Source organism: Sceloporus occidentalis, unplaced genomic scaffold (assembly GCF_023333645.1).
Source record: "Sceloporus occidentalis isolate IW3139 unplaced genomic scaffold, rSceOcc1.0.p SCAF_7, whole genome shotgun sequence".
Classification (NCBI taxonomy): Eukaryota; Metazoa; Chordata; class Lepidosauria; order Squamata; family Phrynosomatidae; genus Sceloporus; species Sceloporus occidentalis.
This window is the reverse complement of record NW_028316987.1, coordinates 60296447-60317241: the sequence shown is the minus strand read 5'-3', so window position 1 is coordinate 60317241 and position 20795 is coordinate 60296447.

Sequence of the window (20795 nt, the reverse complement as noted above, 5' to 3'; positions counted from 1 at the left end):
TGAGCAATGCCTAGCCCTCCCTCTGATCCCATAAGGTAGCCATCCACTATGGCAGCCCCATGAAGGTGAGGGTGAACATTTTGCAACAAGCTTGTGAATAACATCTCACCCAATATCCAAAAGGAGATGGTAACCCCAAATGATAACAACATCATCATTAACAGGATTCCTGCCCATGAGTTATGGTTTTGTATCTTCAAGTCTCTGGTTTATGGTGACCCTGTGGTGAATCTATCATAAGGTTGTTGCTGGGGTTTTTTTTATTATCAAGATTTGTTCAGAGAGGGGTTGCCTTTGCCTCCCTCTGAAGCTGAGAGAGTGCGACTTGCCCAAAGTAACTCAGTGGGTGTGTATGTCCCAGCAGGATCAAGCACTAGTCTCCTGGGGTCCAACACCCAAACCACTACACCACTCTGGTTCTCAGCCTATGAGTTACTTGTAATAATTTATTTCTGCAGTATACAGAATTGTTACATCATGATTGTCACAGAATGAAAGACAGCATCACATTTACTGATGTAACTTTCCAAAAAATGTTTTTAGTTACAGGGGATATGTGGCCCACTACTTACATGAAGTTTTTGCTACAGGTTTATCACATTCTCTTTCCCTCACCCAACCCCCACCCCCAAGTAACTAGGAGTAACCGTTTTAATTATTTTTTTCATTTTGGGAAGCAAGGAAATAGTTTTGAAAATCATTTCAAGCCTTGGAATTTTTTAAATTTACTTTAATACCTACTGGCTTCCAGAAACAATGGCTGAGGTTCAGTAGCAGCATAGCTTTTGGATAATGTTCTTCCATGCTCTAGAAGACAGTCTAGGTAAGCAATAATGGAAGCAACACTCCTTCTGGCAATCTCACTGCTCGTTTTCACAATTTCCCCCCCAGATCAAGGATATCAGGACCACATCTAGGCTGGGATATAGCAACTTTATGGATATAGAATTTGTACCAAATCCACCATTAAAAATTCAGTTATTGTTGTTGTGTTTCCAACTTTTGTTTCTGACTTATGGCAACCCTGGCAAACTTATCATGGGGATGTCTTGGTAAGAGTTGTTCAGAGGTGGTTTGCCATTGCCTTCCCCTGAGGTTGAGAGCATGTGACCTGCCCAAGGTCATCCAGTTTTATGGCTGAGTAGGTAATCAAACCCTGGCCTCCAGAGCCATAATCCAGCACCCATGCCACTATGTCATGCTAGCTCTAATATTTAAATTCAGTGATCTGCCATTGCTCTAGAAATTAGCCACTAGCTTGGATCCAAATGTAGTCAGAACAGATCAATCTGCACTATTAACTCTGGTTACATTGACTTCAGTGGTCTACTCTAGAGTCAGGGTGTATTCATCTCATCACTCACCCACCTATGTTATTCTTGTGTGTCTGTCACAAGGATTTCTTGGCAAGATTTTTTCAGGGGTCGGCAGTTGCCTTTGCCTCAGTCTGAGGCTGAGAGTGTAACTGGTCCAAGATCACCCAGTGGATTCCATGACAAAGTGGGGATTTGAACCCTGGTCTTCAGAGGTGTAGTGCAATGCTGAAACCACTATACCATGCTGGCCCCTAACACCATGACCTAAAATATAAATGGTGTAGCGGGGGGGGGGGGGGGGGAGAGATATACTATGGTATGATGGTTTGAGTGTTGGACTATGACTCTGGAGACTAGAGCTCAAATTCCTGCTTGAGCATTAAAACCCACTTGGGGTCCTTGGGCAAGTCACATTCCTTTCTCTGAAAAAAACATGCCAACATTTTTTTGTTAGATTTGCTTTAGGGTCGCCATCAGTCAAAAATGACTTGGAGACACACAACAACAACAAAGTGGAGGTGGGGCAGGGCGGTGAGTTAGGGAGAGAAAGACTCTTCATAATATACAACTGTTTACGCTTTTATATGAAATTGCTAGTAGACAGATATCTCATAATATTTAAATATGCAAAAATGCACAAAACACATATTTCAATGTGATCGTTTCAAAACTTCCCTAAAGTGCATTGCTAAGTACTTTGACAGTAACTTATTTCTTTAATGAGAGGTATGTAGCTCCTTTCAGTTATAGAAAGTGGAAGTGAGTTTTCTTCCAGAAATCTTTATTGGTACAAATAAATCAAGGCTGGCATTTAATTGTTGCCAAGCTGCTCTGAGTATCATTAGTTATAATTAAGGTGCTGTGTGAATTTTCTTCTCCACACTCTGGCAATTGAGATGTTGAAGGTGGTATATACAATATACAATGAAAGAACACATGAGTGGATAGCCAGATTGAGTGTTGGACTATGACTCTGTAGACCAGGGTTTGATTCCCAGCAAAGTCATGAAACCACTGGGTGACCTTGGGCAAGTCACATGCTCTCAGCCTCAAGGGAAGAAAATGGCAAACCTCATGTGAACAAATCTTGCCAAGAAAACCCCATGATAGATTAGCCTTGGGGTTGTCATAAACGAGAAACTCCTTGATGGCACACAACACAGGATGACACCACAATACAGTCTTCACCAAAAAGGAGGACATGGTATCATGAAATGTAGGACATTCAAGAAAAATGGAGGACATTACAAAATAAAAGCTAAAAACACTCATGCTTCCTGAATTTACTTTTATATGCTGCCTTGAGTCCTTGTACCAGGGAGAAGGTGGGATATAAATAAACAGAATAATAATAATAATTCTTAGTCATGCTGAAATGGAGGATATTTTGAAATTCTTCTTGGACAGAGGGCTGAAATGTAGGACATGTTTTGGAAAAGGGGAACCCCCGGTTACCCTGAGACAACAACAAAACATTTGAGTGAAGGGGTAATGGAAAGGATAGCATTGGTGTGTTTGTCAGCAACAGTTTATAGAAATAACTACATAGAGACTATGAAACAGCAGTGTTTTTGAATGGGCTATGCAATTCATATGTTGCATTGCTTTTGCATTTCCCAGAGAGTTATCATCACAGTATGAATGACAAGTGAATGAAAACTGAGTGTTAATGTAAAGATGTGGCTTCTTGAGATTTTGATTTCTGCTGTTCATTTCTTCAGTGCAGCTAATTTCATGCTCAGTTTTTGTTTTACCTTATGGATTTTCCTGATATATTAAAAGCAAAGGTCTTGAACAAAGCTAATGGAAAGAGCTTAAACAAACAGGTTAACTGTTCCAGGTACTCTGCAGGCATCCATTTGCAATCTAAATATGCACAGGTAACCTAACCGGGTAGAAAACAAACATAATGAAAATCAGTGGCATGATTATGAGAAGCCTTCCAGTTCGCAAGAAATTAAATACATTTTTTAAAATTTTATTATTGATATATTATTGATATTAAAGATAGATAGATAGATAGATAGATAGATAGATAGATAGATAGATAGATAGATTAGATAGATAGATAGATAGATAGATAGATAGATAGAGAGAGAGAGAGATATATAGATATGCATGTGTGTGTCTATGTGTGTACCTCTCCTACTGTCCCTCTAAAGTGTTAGGAGAGAATTTCTTCATCCATTCCATGTTCATTGTATCCTTCACTTTTATGAGGACATGGTGATTGAGCAAGGCAGAGAATTTAATTTTGTATTTTATACGCACTGGATTTCCAAAACTTTATTGTATGGTAAATCATCTGGATTGAACCTCTCTCACTCATGCACACATGCCTGAAGCATGCCTGTGAACATGTTTTTTTCTCTCTCATTACATCCAAACTAGGGCATTTTGTATTGTATTGATTCAGTGAAATGTTCCCTTTATTAAGTCACCACAAGCAGAGGTCTGAATGAGGAAGAGTATTAAGAGCATGCTTTGGTTTAGTTTCTCAAATATGCTTCCACTCCCCAACCCCAAAACAAAACTTCTCAGCAGGTAAGGAGAGAATATTTTAGAGATTTTCCTCTAGCAGCCTTTTCCAAGTTTTGTCTTAACCATTCCAGAATATTTTAAAACCACATCCAATCATTTTATGCAACATTTGAGATAGTTCCTTTTTTTTGGAATCCAGCACCCAGAAAGGTTGGGGAATTCTGGTAATCTCCCCCTCCCCCTCCCCTAAATCCTTATCCATTATTACTGGAATTGTGTGAATACGATGTTTTATTACACAGGCATTTCATTCCAGCTTTTCATTTGATAACCCATATTAACACAAATTGGGAAGAATCCCAATAAAATAATATAAAATGATCAATCAGATTTATTATTGTTATTACTTTATATTTGTAACCTGTTCTTTTCTCAGAACTGGGACTTAGAACGGCTTTAGCCATCTCCTCTCACATCTTTTATATACTAATACTGTAATACTTTAAAAATTCTAAATGAGAATGTAGCTAATATATGTCTGTGTGTGTGGAAGAAGAAAATACAGGTTATTTATCAAACATCATGCTGTGGCCATTATCTTCTTTTGAGGATAACAGGGAAATGCTGTAAAACTGACAGAAACTGTAGATCTTATTTGGGAAGGCAGGAATGATTAGTCTATTTTAACCTTTGAAAGAATATTATTATTATCTAGCCTCCTTCCTCTACCAGCTCCTCTCAGGTACTAATAATAGATCTTCATTTTCTTCCTCTACTCTAACTTCTTGGGAAATGTTTCAGGCTAGATTGGGAAAGGAACAGTATTTGTAAAAGGAATGAAAGGTTTGAGGCTGCCTCCAAATTGTTTCCTTCCAGCACAGTTTCAGCTTCTTTCTTTCTTTCTTTTTTTAAATCTGGCCTAATATTCCCAGTGATTCAGGAAGAGGTTTGCAGATGAAATTTTATTAGGCACCTACTGAGGTCAGCAAGAACGTTTCAATGCATATGGGAAGAGACCATCAAAGAACAACACAGAACTTAATAAATCTTGCACTACTGCATAATTTTAACTCTGATTATCAACATAATATTTTTAACTGTGAATGCATAACGTCTGGGTAAGACCAAATTTACTGCTTTTGATTACAAAACAATATCAGCAGCAGTACAGCCAGATCTCCATAGTCAGAATACAACAGCCCAATGGCATAAAATCTGATATATTAAAGCATATGTGTTAGGGACTATTTCATGATCTGGTATGTAATCTAATTTTTGTAAGCTAATTAGTAGTTTGGACTCATTATATAATTCCTGTAAATTCTAATATATGTTGTCAAAATGGGCAGATAGTGGAAATCCATGAAATCTCTGTTGATTATAGTTCTTCTATTAACTTATTTAACTATTGTTCACATTATATTATATCCTGATTACCTCTTACTTCCACTGACTGTAGCGCTTTAGCTGAAGATGCATAAAGTTTTGGGTGAGCTAGCAGCAACAAGGGCACTTGCTTGTGCTTCCACTAAATCCTAACAACTCTGAAGCTGAATAGTTTGTATGCTGAACTTAGAAATCTCTGAAGAATACACTGCTACAGAGATTCTGCCTCTGCAAATAGGTTTTAGGATGCAGGAGCAGAAGCCACAGCATTAGCCTGTACTTGAACTGTGATGTTTCTCCTATTTCATTTAGTGATGCCACATGCTGTCACTATTAGGGAAATTAGTTCCTTATAAAGACCTGGTACAGACCAGTGCTTTGTGCCACCTGGGGCCGAAAGTAGGGCTCAGGAGAGCACAGCATCCACACACTCCTGAGCCGTACTGCGCCATCTTGGCATGCCACCCTTTACACAGCACGCCTGATGATGACATGGCTCGTGTGCCGCATCCAAACAGCATGGTGCATGAGAGACATCACAGTGCCACTCCAGGGCGCTTATGGCATCTCAGTAGCAGCGTAGAAAGGAGCAGCGTTTTGCGGTTCCTTTTTCCTAGTGCATCGTTGTCGCACCATTTGGTTTGTGCAGCCATGAACCGGCGAAGAAAGGGGGGCCTCTGTCTGCCCCTTTCTCCCAATCTGTATGGGCCCAAAGTTACAATCATAATGACTGCTGCTTCACTGTAGAATCAAGGCATATTGACCACTTTAACTGTCATGGCTCTATCCTATGGAATCTTGGGATTTGTAGTTTATTGTGTCAAAGCGCACTCTGACTGAGAAGGCTAAATGTCTCACAAAATTATAAATCCCAGAATTCCATAGCACTGAGCCATGGCAATTAAAACAGGGGCAAATTGCATTAACTTTGCAATGTAAATGCAGCCAAAGTGTTTTATTTATACCTTCATTATAGCCAAAAAAGTGCTAAAGACAAGGAAATATATATTTCTAAGGAGTTACTTCCTCAATTCCAGGGCACTGACACAGTGTGAACAAGTAGCTGTGTGCTTGTCTTCAGTCATTATAATATCTGCTCAGTTGTACACCAGCACATAAATAGACAGACAGGCAGACAGTGTGACTCAACAATGCTCAACAAAGGTACTGACTCTGAAAGGTTACCTTGAACTTTCCACAGCTCAAGGAAAGGGGAAACACAAAATAAGATCACACAGCATGGCCCCAAAGAATTTTCATGTAAGAAAATAGGTTGGGATTGGGGGGTGGGGAACCTCCACTTTGGCTGGCTGTTGCTTTTTTATTATATTTCTTCACAGTACATTTCAGAATCTACTGTTGACCTGGTAGCAATGTTATTTTTAGCTACAATTTACTTACACTGTGCTTTTGTTTCTACCTTCTTGGGGCTTTACCAGCCATCAAAAATGCATGATTTGTCTGTTGTTCTGTTGAATGATATATCTCTTCAAGTGAAGAGTTACAAAGCACAAAGGATGCAGGAGTTAGATCACACATGCTGCAGTATTGTCAATGTGCATTCTGACAATAACCTCATGTAAAACCAAGAGAAAAAATTAACTTTTGTTGTAACAAGCATTACACTGAAAAATAATTGGTATCCTGAGTAACTTGCAAGTGTTGGCAAGGGGCAGAGGATGTGAGTTCTGTGAATTCTAAATGATGATATTACCCCAAGATCTGGACCCCCTGCACTCCTGCACCCCTCTCTTTTTGTTATCAAGGTAGGCATTAAAAAGTTTAAGGTGGCATTAAAAAAGTTTAAGGTACGTAGCCATAAGGTGCCCCAGTGTGGGAAACTAGCCTTGCTTTAGAAGAAGATCCGGAAGACTTGACATGGGAGCGCTCAAGAGCATGTAGCCAAGGACAGATCAATCAAGATAAGGATCTATTATATAATCCCTTCACCAATAAGAATGATGGTGTGTGATAGACCTTGTGCTTGCAAATGAACAAAAATTAAAGTGCGGTTCAGTCTGGGAGCAATACTAGTCACAACTTCCCTTCTCATTTTTCTCTCCTGGAAGTTACCCCTTAATCCCAAATTCTGACCAGGACAGGTTTTGCTCTATAAATATGCCTGTTTAGGCACCCCCATTCAGTCTCGCTTGAGGTCAGACAGATACTCTGTCCATATCTCACTTGCCTCCTCAGTATTACAAGCCAGGCCATAATTCTAAAGCAAATTACTAAATCACTTCTCTTGCTAGTATCCTTCAATTTCAGCTCGGCACTGGGAATCAATACAATATCTCCCTCTGCAACCCTTTAACTCACTACCGAATACCACCTTTCATTTTGTTAGTCCTTGGATATGTGCATGAGTGAGTGTCTTTGCATCAATGGTGATTATCATTGACTCATAAAATAAAACTATTTTGGAACTTACAGTCTGGAATTCTGGTTCTCAGAGCCAACGTACACAGGCTCGATCCGAGCTTTGAGTTGCCCAAGCCCTTTCAGATGTTTTTCATTAAACTGCTATAATTTCCCTATTGAATATTAATTGTGAGTACCCTCCCATGACTCTCGCATTTTGCGTTAACAATGGTAAAAAGATGGGAGGGTGTCAATTCCTAGTTTTAACATTGTTATTTGAAGAAAATCTCCACAGTAAGCTTTGGAAATGTATTGCCTTTGACAGAAACGACAAGAGCTCATCCACACTTGCAACTTGTGCTGCATGATGCTGCACCATTTAATGTTGCTTCTTCCATTTTTGTTGTTTCTTATCACATCCTTATACAAGCATTCACCGAGGGTTACAGAGAACACAACAATGCCTCTGTTGAAACAGCTCCACTGGCTGCCAGTTTGTTTCTGGGCACAATTCAAAGTGCTTGTTATGACCTATAAATAAAGCCCTATATGGCTCAGGTCCAAGCTATTTGAGAGGCCGTAGCTCTCTGTATAGGTCAGCCCGGGCTCTGAAATCATCAAGAGAGGGCTTTCTTTAAGTCCCACCACTATCACAAGCACAGTTGGTGGGGATGCAATACAGCATCTTTTCAGTGGCTACCCCTAAACTCTGACCTCCTCCTTGTTGTCCTTCCACTGACAGGTTAAAATCCGCATATGTATGGGTCCCAGTTTTGGGAAAAGAGCAGGATACTAACAACAACAACTTAGGGCAAGGAGTCTGATATTAGTAGTTATAGACTCTAATCTGAGCCACAATTGAAGACTAAAGATAGATTAAGAATTCAAAGCAGAGGGAAAGTTCAACATTAAACTAATGAAGAAGAAGCTGCAATGACTGACAGGAATTACTGAGACATATTCCTAAATCTCAAAAAGAATAAATTCCTAAAGGTTATCCTGCATGTAAAATACTGTACTTCTGCATTAATAATACAAAATCTCACAACAAAAATGAGCAATCAATAGCCCTCCAGAAGTTCTTGGACTAGAGCTCTACACCTCTGATCAATGGCCAAGCTGGTTGGGCTTTACAACAATTCAGCAACATTTGGAGGGGCACAGGTTTCCCACCCCTGTCTTTTTTAAAAATTTTAAACTCTCTCTCTCTCTCTCTCTCTCTCTCTATATATATATATATATATATATATATATGATTACATATATGATTATATATATTATATATATATATATATATGATCACATTCCATATCACATTCCATACATTATTTATATCATTTACTTCCTAAAGTCATCCCAGTAGTTAATCCTATAAATAGGATTGAGAGTGTGTTGGCTACTCTGCTTACAAAAGAGTCCTAAAAGAATGGAAGAAGTCATCTTACTACATTTATGCATACCAAAGTTACTTTTTGGATTACAGCTCCCAGATTCCTCCGGTAATTATTATTAATATGGTTGTTGTTGTTTATACCTCACCTTCCTCCCAGTACAGGGACTCAAGGTGGCTTCACCAGGACAAGGCATCAGAGCAGAGGTGTGCCGATGCAGATGCTGGCAAGGTATAACAAACAAACAAACAAACAAACAAATTACTTATAGCCCGCCCAATCACAAGGAATCCGGGTGGGTTACAATAATAAAAATACACAGAAAATACAATAAAGTTAAAAATTAGGGCCTTCCCAACCCCCCCCCCCCATCCCAATACTAAAATTACAATTAAATAATTAGCATTTAAAAACAATAAAATACAATAGTGTTAAAATTAAGGGAATTGGTGGACAGAGTGACGAAAATCACAGTATACAGGGAGAGGAGCTAGACTGGGAAGGTCTGCTGGAAGAGATCCAACTTAAGAGCTTTCTTAAAGGCTGTGAGAGTAGAAATGTGGCGGATCTCTTCCGGCAGGTCATTCCATAGCTTTGGAGCAGCAGTAGAAAAGGCCCTCTGAGTGAATGAAGTTAGTCTACATCTTTTAGACTGAAGTAAATTCTTCCCCAAGGACCTTAGTGTGCGGGATGGACAATACGGATGCCCCCTTCACCCCATGTTCCCTCTCTGACTATCTGTTTTGTCTATGTTGTACTCATCTCCATGAGAGCTGTCACAGTTTCTCTTTTGGACATTACCACACTCACTGCTTGGGTATGGCAGCTCCATCACTTTTAAATGTGTTTCTGTGATGGGGCATTTACATGCACAAATAGGGAAAGAGCTTAGAAAGAGCACCCTTTTAGAGTCACCCTGGCATTGATACATTTATACGTACATGTGAAGGTGCACATTTTCCAGGAAGAAGCAGAAAAATCTAGCTTTTATTTATACTGGCTTTTCTCCCCGTAAGGTGGCTGGTTTTTTTTTCCAGCTAGCCTCAAGGTGTGCATCATCTAAATGTCCTGCCTTGAAGCTGTAAACCTGCTTATTTTGACCATCTATTTTGCCCCATAGCTGCTATAATAATAATAATAATAATAATAATAATAATATATTCTGTGTTTTCTTTGCGGAATCAAGTTGGATTACAAGTAAAGGCAACAGAAAAATACATACAAACAAACAAACACATACACACACACCTCAGTTACAGCACAATAATATAGAGAGGTATAGTTATGTAAGACACATTCATGTCCCAATGCATGAACTTGGCCAAAGTTCCTAATAAAACTACCCTGATATAGTATCAATTATCTAATGACAAAGCTGGACAATAATACTTTGGGAGGTAATTGAGCCACCACTTACACACAGTCCCCTAGGCTAAAACAGCTACCTTTCAGCAAAAACAAGCAACATAATAGATGCACAAAAACACAAAGACTAGACCTTGCCATATCATAAATCCAGGTGCCAATTCCATTACCTTATCTAATCAGACAAAAGCAATACATAATTAAATAGCATTGGGGCAACATCAGGGGATTATTAACAGCTTATCTTCCAATAGAATTTATGGGTATTTTCCACTGCAGTAAAGCAGGGAGAAAATGAATTTGCTTGCTTTTGTGCAGGAAATCCAATTTGCTTGCCTTTGTGTAGGGAATCAATTCCACAAGTTCACACTTACATTGGGAAGGTGAGGTGGCACTCTATTGAAAGAATATTATTGAGCTTCACTCTTTGCAAATTCCAATTTGAGAAAAATAGGTGTAATTTGCACACTGAACAACTATCTTCACCAGTGTGGGAGCTAGATAATTACTGAATGGACCATAATCATGTACTCAGCTAAAGACTGGCACTGCCTCAGGCAATCTGAAGGAAAGGCACACATGCATGGATGATAAAGGGCACTAGGAGATTTAGAAGCCAAAATAATATTTCTGTTTCACCTTACAAAATAAAGTTATTTGATACAGTGCAGAGCTGTAACTCGCCTTTTTCCTGAGGTTTGGTTTGATTTACTGAGAAAATAACAGTGTGCAAACAAACAGGAAAAAAATCTATCAGATTTTCTCCCAAGGCTTGGCTCATTAGAAGTCAAGTGGAACAGACTCAGACCACAGTGTTTCTCTCAAAAGATCCAATGTCACCTCTTCTGCAACTGTAAGAGGCAACCCATGAACTGGGAAAGAGTGGGCTGCAAAATAACCCTCTATTCCCCACATCAGTAGGTTTAATGTGAAACTGTTGTTGAGCGTGGGTGTTTTGACCTCCCCCTCTTTAGCAGTAGATTCTGGCTGCCATTCCAGAAAGCAAACAAAGGCACAGCTAGATATTGTGCAAGAGAATTTCTAAGACATCTGAAGTAGTCAAACCACCCTAAACTCAAGAACCGTTTTTGCCTGTGCACTGATAGATGTAAAATACAAGGTCATGCCATGACTGATAGCAGTTAAATTCTACATTTTGAGTTATTTCAGTCACTGTCTCAGTGATTCAGTCATTGTTTGTCGCACTATTTTCCACTAAATTTTTTCATGGTGTATATTGGTCATGGGATTGGTGCTAAAAAACTTTGGACTGGATCTTACACTTTAGTACCCATGGTATAGAAAAATAGAAGTCCCTTCCCACTCTTCATTTATAGGAATGTTTGGCACAAGGCAGCCTTTGCACTGAAAATGTGGGGTTGAGGTAGGCTTTTATCCTGATAAAATTCTACTTTTATACCCTAATGTGATAAAGTCCTCAGTCCACCATTTTAATCACTATACTGACCTCCAGTACACACTGAGGAATAGGAAGATGAATGCTCCCAATTTCCCATGCTGAATCTGCTCACTGGAGTCTTCAAAATGCTTTACTAAATGAAATATTAAGGCATTTCAAGTTTTAATAGAGGTTTCAGAAGACTAGCAAATAGACTGAAAAGAAATGTGTAATTAACATTTGGCTTGAGAAAGAGGTAGAATCAGCTAACAGCAGGCACCAGAGAGCATAAAATAGGTCATTTATACATCTTCTGTATAGGATTGTAGACTGTTTCCCTGCTCCCAGCTCCTGTGCTTTTACAGGAGAGTGCCATACAGAAAGTAAATTCATGGAAGATTTCCTGGACTGGAAATAAAAGCAGTGGGAAGAAAGGTTTCAGATCTATCTTTCTCTGTGACATCATGGCAAATAAAAATGCTCGCAACCTAATGTCCTTAGCAAAGAGAAAAGAATCTAATCTTAATGCAATTTCTTCACTTTGTAAATTATTGGTGGAAGCCTCATAAACTGGCTTAAATCAAAGTAAGTATTAAGCCATTTCTCTATTTCTGTACCTATAAAGATAAGTCATGTGGATTTTAAGAGGAACAACAAATGGGGAAAGAGTTCAAATGTACTGGTTTCTGCCATGTCAGCTACAACTTTGGATTGCCACAGCAAAATCTATTTTTAGACCTGTTCAGCTATTTTCAACTTACTTCCACTATACTAACTCTTCTAAATGACCATAAATTCAGTCTATTCGGAGGGCATATGACAGTAAATTATAGCTGTTCCTTTTAAAATAATCTGGGGGATTTAGACTGGATGCTTGTAATATGTGTGCACACTGGGGTTTATTTGTGGAAGTATTCATTTATATTTGACAGTATACCCAAATTTTCTGGCCCAAACAGCAGCAATTCAAAGTTGAATTTAAAAAATCAACTTCTAAACAATCATCAATCTTCACCTTTTTAAACTATAAAAATATTAACAGAATACTTCAAAGATAAAGGACTCAAGGTAGAGGAATAGCCACGAAAGCCCTGTTAGGCTTGCACTAGATGGCAGAGAACCAAGTTGTTGATGATAGAGGGATGGGAAAGAGATACACTAGATCCAGGGTTGATACATTTGCCATTCTAGCCCAGGCAAATGTCAGGTGAATGGGGGATTCTTTGGATAACAAGGATTCAATCTATCTTTAGAAAATCCCAAGAAAACTACCTTTTATCCATACTCTCCATTGGAGCACTGATCACAGAATAAGAACAGGGAAGGTTCCCATATCTGTGTTGGTGGATGGGGGCAAGGAAGAAGCTTACAAGGATAGACCAATTTTTCTGTCCATGGACCTGCCTCCCTATGGATGATCCTAAATCATATTTCCATACATTTAAGATGTAGGATTCTGTCCTGAAAACTTTAAGAAGAAGAGAATAAGGACCGTAGTCATATTTGGAGCACAATATAGGCATTGGCCCCAAATAAGAATCCTAGTCCTGCCTCAAATAAAAAAAAATGTATCTTCAGTCTCCAAATTTCTAGCATTGTAAAAATTTAGACACTGGAAATCATTCACACCTAGAACTCTCATATTTGCTGTTGGAACTCCCTTGGCTGCAAACCTGTATGTCTCAGTGTGGCATAGTGCATGTATACCTCAGTTAATTAAGTAAGTGTGTTCCTGGACATTATTTCTTGAACAGAAATAAGGCACCAGAAACAGAAATAACTTGGGAAAAGAGATAGCTCCTATACTATAGAAAAGAAGAGCCATTCAGCATGTTTCAGCAGACCTTTTATTCACAACTAACAATATGCACATATGAAATGGAAAAAACAGATCAGATAAGCCTTGCTTACAAAAACATTTTTAACCTTCTGGAGATCAACTCAAAGTCGCTCCTGAAAGGTATTTAGGGATTATTATATTCAGCCTCCACTTTTCCTTTGATTTCCATTTGGGTGGCCAGACTGGTAGACCTGTGCTTTCTTAACATGCTAGATGTAACTGACAGGCAGGCCTACCTGTTCTCCCCTTTCCCTCTCTTCTGTTCTACATACATGCTCTTTAGGAAGGGATTTCTGAGGCCACAGTGTACCTTGGCTGATGGATGCTCAAGTGCCATTTCATAAAGTGGCATAGTAAAATCGTATGTGGAGAGATCATATAGCAACTTTGAGACTCACTGAAAGAAAGAAATTGTTAGCATGAGCTTTCATAGACTTCAGTTACTTCCTCAGATGCATTTAGTGGAGACTAACACAGCTAACATGGCTATATCTTAGAATAGTAAAATATTATCTCTTATATAAAATGGCAAAATCAAGATGTATTTGAGGAATAATAATTTTTTTTAATATTTTCAAGCCGTGGATGATTGACTCCATGGATAAAGAATCCATGGATACAGAGGGTCAACTGTACAATGAAAGGACAGCTTACCATGAATACTGTATTATTCCCAGAGGCCTGTAAAACACATACTGTCCTCTTGTGTCCTAATAACATATTATTGAATCCCAACATTTCCTTTCAAGTTCTAGAGATAGTCAGAAACATGTTCTCTTCTGTTGTGCATTGCTATTGCAATTTGACCTGAATAGGCAAGAAGCTCAGTTTCAGTAGACCTTTTTTTGAAAAACAAAAACAAAAAAAACAATGCCTTCACCATAATCTCTCCATTTTATATTGCTTGGACAGAGTAGTCTGGGACATTTTAAGGGCACTGGAAATGTGTGGGGAGAAAGCCATATTTAGATGCTATATTTATATGATATCTTTGTGTAAGCTTCCAGGGCTGGGGGCACGCAGTATGAGGACACTCAAAAGCGTGTGAAATGGTGTGGGGAGAAGACTTGCCTGGGACATCCCTTCTATGGAAGAAAGCTTTTATTATAATGACTCAGTTAAAGAAACAAAACAAACCAAAAGGGAGAGATTTCATACAGATCTTAATGAGTACAATTTAACAGCTTCATAATAAAAGCAGAAAGCTTTTGCTTCAGCAAAGATCTGCATGAACAAATTAGTTCATTACTTGTAAAATGCTTCCCAGTATTATGTGACTCATTGTCCCAATCTCATTCAAGTTATCTTGTGCCTGTGTGGTATGAGCAACTAATTTATGCAGTGTGAATTGGCCAGTCTAATTGTAGCAAGATAATATCACAATGAGCACCAAATAAATGAAAACAGCTTTCATATCTTTCTGGACTTCAAAGAGAATAAGTATGCAAGGATGTATGGCCACTGGTTTCAACTATTTCAATATGCTCTACATGAAGTGCCCTAGCAAGATGGTAGTACCAACTGCCGATTTGAGTCATGGTCAAGAAACCCACATTTTCAAATCTCAAATGTAGAAAATGTGGTCTGAGCAACCCCAGAAATAAGTGGTTCTCTAGAGAGTATTTAATAGATAGAGGCTTGGTGAACTCTTCCGTTGGGCTATCTGTAACTTACAATGGCCATGCTGGCTTGGAAATTTTGAGAGCTAGAACCCCAAACACATTTTCCTACCTTTGCAATGGTTATATGTCATGATATTTCAACAAGGAAGAAAACTGAGTCAAAGAACAAAAGATGTTCACCTCAGTGAAAAATTATTTATTTATTTATTTATTTATTGTGATTTGTGGCAAGACTTTTTGTCAACTGAAGTTAATTGTCAGCAGTATGACAGTCAAATTGACTCTAACAAATAGACCATTTAAATATTCCAGCTGAATGCATAAGTATCTATCTCTCTACAAGTGCCACTGCTACTAATCTTATTAATGTATGTGTATGTGTTTCAAGTCACCTGACAATTTACTGTGATGCCACGAATTTCATTCTCTATCAACATATGGCAATCCCATGAATAAGGAATATTTAAGGTGGTTTGTCACTAGCTTCCTCTAATATAACCTACAGCACCTGGTCTTCCTTAGCAGTCCCCATATCCAATGGAGTCACTAGGGTTGGTGTCACCCGGTGCAGTAACTCATGGTGTCACTCCCCTTATTGACCACCTCCCATTCCCACACCATACAGAATCTTTAGAAATTGTTTTGTACGAATGTAACTTGCAAATTATAATTCCTGCATATTGCTGAATGTCATGGTAATATTTGTGACATAAACAACTAGCTAAATTAAAAATTATACCTTTAAATTACAACACCATGTGCCCAGCCTTAGTGTATTTACATATGCATAGTTTTACGTGGTTGAAGTGAAATTTTGGTAAAAGTTGATGTTTTTAAATAAAGTTTTAAAATAGTAAATTAAAATTTATTTAAAGCAAAAACCCTGGGATCTCTCCTTTTCCCTCCCACTGAACCTCACCTTACGGTGTCACCTGGTGCTGTCCACATCCTCCCTCACTCCCTGATGACACCACTGCCCATATCCAAATACTAAGGAGGCCTGACAAGATCAGACAGGATTTGTCTGGATATTTAGGCAGAGCTATTAATTTCATAAACCAACCAATTTTTTCCAAGATCTTCAGGTAGCATATCTGAACATTCAAAAAAAAAGTGGTGGAATGAGTGTAGTCCATTTCTTTTATCACTTCTCTGGGCACTTTGGATGTTGACACCAGTTACAATGGGCTAAAAATGCAGGATGGGAACTGCACACAGAATTTATTTTCACTACCCTAGATTACCTTTTAAAAGGAAAATTAGACAAATACACAATAATGCATCAGCAGCAGCTATTTGGATTGCTAGCCAAACAATTCAGAGGTAATATGGCTTTCATTATCAGGTCAGGACAGTCCCAGGGCAGAAAAGTAACTCTCAAGTCCACCACAGTTGGCTGCACCTGCATAAATATAGCCATTTCAAAATATGCATAGAAATAAAATAACTTGGAATAGACTTGTTGGTGGGGGAAGGAGGAAACAGAGTTTACAGATCTGCCCCCTCACTAGCCCAAAAGTCCCTATGGAGTGGTACATTATTCCATCTACATGTTGGAACTAGTGATTCATGGGGCTTTAACTTTCCTTTTTCATCCTCTTTCAGTGTGTTTTTCAACTCTACCTGCAATGCCCTATGTTTTGATCTACCAGTAAATTAGATTTCTGTATATTGTTATACATCATGATGGAACTAATCATTGATTGGAAAGAAGCTTGTTCAGCCTTTGGGAAAAGAAATTAAGGTAGAATCAGATTTGTCCCACTTGGGGCTAGCAAATAATTAAGAAATAATTAACTGAAAGTAATAGCATTTGTTCAAATGGCACCCAATAGTACAATGTGCTACTAAATAAAATAGTGCAACTCTAGTATAAATACTGTTAGCAACACCCACATTCTTCCCCCCCCCCAACATAAAATTATTTTTTGTAAATAAAAACAACAGAACGCAAGGAGTCAAAATACAGCACATCTAGATATTGCAGTCTTGGAGGACAAAGTTCATTTGATGTGATTTTTAATTAATGTCTGTTTCTATATCCTGATTATATAGGTTAGTTTCTATCTTGTTCACATATTAGTGGCTGATTGAATTGGGATTTATTTTCTTCTAAAGGTATTTGTGTTCACTTTTAGGGCCAATTCCCATTATAACTGTGAAGAAACTTTAGTAGCAGAAATTTTCCACATATAAACTGTTCTACAGATACTAATCTGAAGCTGAAGATGGTAAAATATCTAGGATCAGATCTACATACTCAGATCTACTTTGGCTATGATAGCATTTGTCCCAGATAACCCATGTTCACTAATTAATCCATTGAAATTGAAAGCTGTCAATAAAGACTCAAGAATTACTTATTTTCAGAGAGATGTAATCTCCCATGTGTTTGCTTTTACCTAATGACAGATTTCTGGCTGGGTAGGGGCACTCTGATCAAGGGCTGATTGGAATGAAGGTGGGGACCAAATGCTTTGCACATTGAAAGTCTCAGGTATCCCATGCATTTCTTTTTAAAAGGCCATAAAGGCCTCTTGAGAGACGACCTCTATTTGAGAGCCCATTGAGTTGCCCTCTTGCAGTGTAGTCTATCCTTGGCTAGTTTGTTTCAGAATGGAGTTTATCATATGGGGAAAAACTGGAAGTTTAAAATGGTCAGAACCTGTTATTAACTCACAATTGCGCAAATGGTTTTCACACGCAAAGCACTGTTATCCCGTGCAGAATCTGAGATCAATCTGCACTTGTGCACAAATGCGCAAATGGTTTTCACACGACAGGACCAAATGTGCCTCCATCCCAATAATGATAAAAGTGCATGCATCCCAAAAAAATGATCATATGCACAAATGATTTTCACATGTAGACTGCAACAACTCTGTGTGTGCATCTGTCCCTGCCTTCTATCAGCAGCTGTTCCTTTAAGAGGCCTGGCTTGCTGATTTACTCTTATACTGACAAGTTATCCAGTCTTTCCAGAAACATAAATTAATTAGGTCATTACAGTGTAGTCTGATAATAAACATATTTTGTGAAATGAACAGAATGGAATTAAAGTAGGTAGACAGACAGACAGACCACTCAATCTAGCAAAACTTTTCAATTAATGAAATGATTATTTTTCCTACCAACAATCTTACACATTCAGACAAAAAGGCCCTCTTTCACCCAAAACAGGGGCCCTCCAATCAACCTGTGTGGTAAAAGACTCAGGAAGTCCTTCTTCACACAATATGTAATTAAAGTACAAAATCCACTTTCACAACATGTGATATTGGCTACCAGTGTCTTTAAACAAGGTTTAGATATATCGATGAATTCATGAGAATAAAGCTTTCAATAGCTATTGTCATCATGGGTATATCAGAAGCAGCATATATCATAATGCTACTTGCTGGAGAACAACATCAGGAGGGCACTATTGTGCTCATGTCATATTTGGCCTTCCAACAAGTATTTGGTTGGCCACTGTGAGAACAGAATAATGAATGAGATAAGCCCTTGCTATTTGTTTTTATGATAGTAGCCAAAATGTACTGACATCAATTTCCAAAGTGTTGACAGCTTAGTTGTTGCTGTCTGACAGTGGTCCCTAGAAGTGAGTCATTTAGTATCTAAAAGGCAGGTTGAGTTTCATCAAGACACATGGGCCATAATCCAAAACATTGTCCTTGAGGCCCATTGATTTCTTTCTGAATTAAGGGTATGTAATGCTTTGCTGTATTGTCTTGCTGGCAACTGGTGCTGGATGTACTCTTGGAATATGTAAATCAGGCTTCGGATTTCACAGAAAACTGTTGGATGACTTGCTTTTCCACAGTTTTGTTTTTTCTCTCTTCTGTCTTCTCACCCCTCTCTCCCACTTCCCAATCTTTCTTTCAGTCTGTTTTGAAGTTGGCTCTTTGCCTTCCATTCTCCTCAGTGCTCACTCAGCACTCCATAAACTACATTTACAAAGTGATGGAGACACCATCTGGTATGCTGCCAATATAGCTCAGCTGAGAAAGAGAAAGGATGTAGCACTCTGGATACTCTCCCACATGACTAAAATAGTGAAAATAAAAATCATATTCCTAAGGAGTCATATCTAATTTAAAATACACGAAAATGTTTTGTAACTGTAGATTTCTGTCACTTCATTTGTTTGCAACTCATTTCCTTAAAGATGTTTTTTGTGGTGCTTTGCTAGCATGAGGTTCAGCTGGGAAAGAATGGGATTCTGAAGAGGTCTTTCTTTCCCTTGTAACTCTGGCAGAAATTAGAAGATGAGAACTGGTGAATCAAGGACCTAATTTTATTTAAGGAAAGAAGTGCATTTTTGTCCCACTCTGACTAACCAGAATCTGAGAAAAATGAAGGCCCTGAGCCACAAGCTCTTGCATCCTGATACAGTTTTCTAAGGTTGTCAAGCCACTAATGTAAAGTGCATGTGCTGTGGAAATTTCATGAAGCTAACAAATTCAACAGACATTTAGACTTCTAGGCATCAATAGGTCATAAACAGGCCCCAGTAGGTCATAAACAGCCTTTCACTGCCCTGGTTATATACTCATTCCCCAGTCTCTTTTCGCGGTAGGAACCATGTAACCTTCACAGTGTCAGCTTGTTCTTTTGAAAGAACTTGTCTAGAACCATGAATCACAAATAGAAGAGATGCAAGTAATTTTGGGGGGTTAGCACATGTAAAAGCCATGTTAGTTTTCCCTTCAGCTGTTAGTATGTAGTGTGACTACCAACAAAAGGCAGCAGCTGCCTCCTGAGTCTCTTCCTGAGCATGTGCAGAAAGGAAAACAGAAAGGGGAAAACAGATCAGGCTGCTTCACCAACTACCCTCAGAAGATTTTAAAAAGCACAGGCCTATATTTTGGCCACAAAATTGAAAATAATAAGAAAAGTGGAGGATGGGGAAAGAAAAAATTATCCCTGGATACATTTTTGGAAGAAATTTTCAAGTGATTCAAAATGTTTGTTTATGTAAGGTTTAGCTGATCTTGTTGTTTCATTTCATCCGATTAAAGAGTTTGTTGAAATATGTTGAATTGCTCTTCTTTTTTGTACTGGAGGAAGTTTTTCTATTCTTTTCATGGGGCTGTACAGACCGCCCCAAAGGGGGGTCTGTGTTGCCTCACCAGCAGCCCTGTGGCCCCAGTACGGCGTTTTTCTGGACACCGGAAAAAGGATGTCCTTGGGGCTTCATACCCCCAGACACCCCATCACTAAAGAGGAGAAAGGGGTGGACACTTTCTCCTCTGCATCGTTGGTGTAGTCATTCGGTTGCTGCGCCAATGATGCACACACCCAAAAGAAGCTCGAAAATGGAGCTCCTTTTTGTGCCACAGGTAAGGTACGATAAGTGCCCTCCAGCAATGTGGTGACATGTCCTGGGAAAGGGTAGGATAAAATTTAGTCCAAAATGTAGAACATTTAAGAAAAATGGAGGACCTTAAATGTCCTCCATTTTGGGCTAAATTTTATTCTACAATTGTCCTAAATTTTGGTCAAAATTTTGTCCTACATTTTGTCCCGGTTTATAGTAGAGAATTATGGCAACCCTGTTGGTGGCACCATGCCGCTTTGGGGCCGTCTAACTCAGCCCCATGTTTTTTTACCTCTGGTACTAAATTTTCTAAA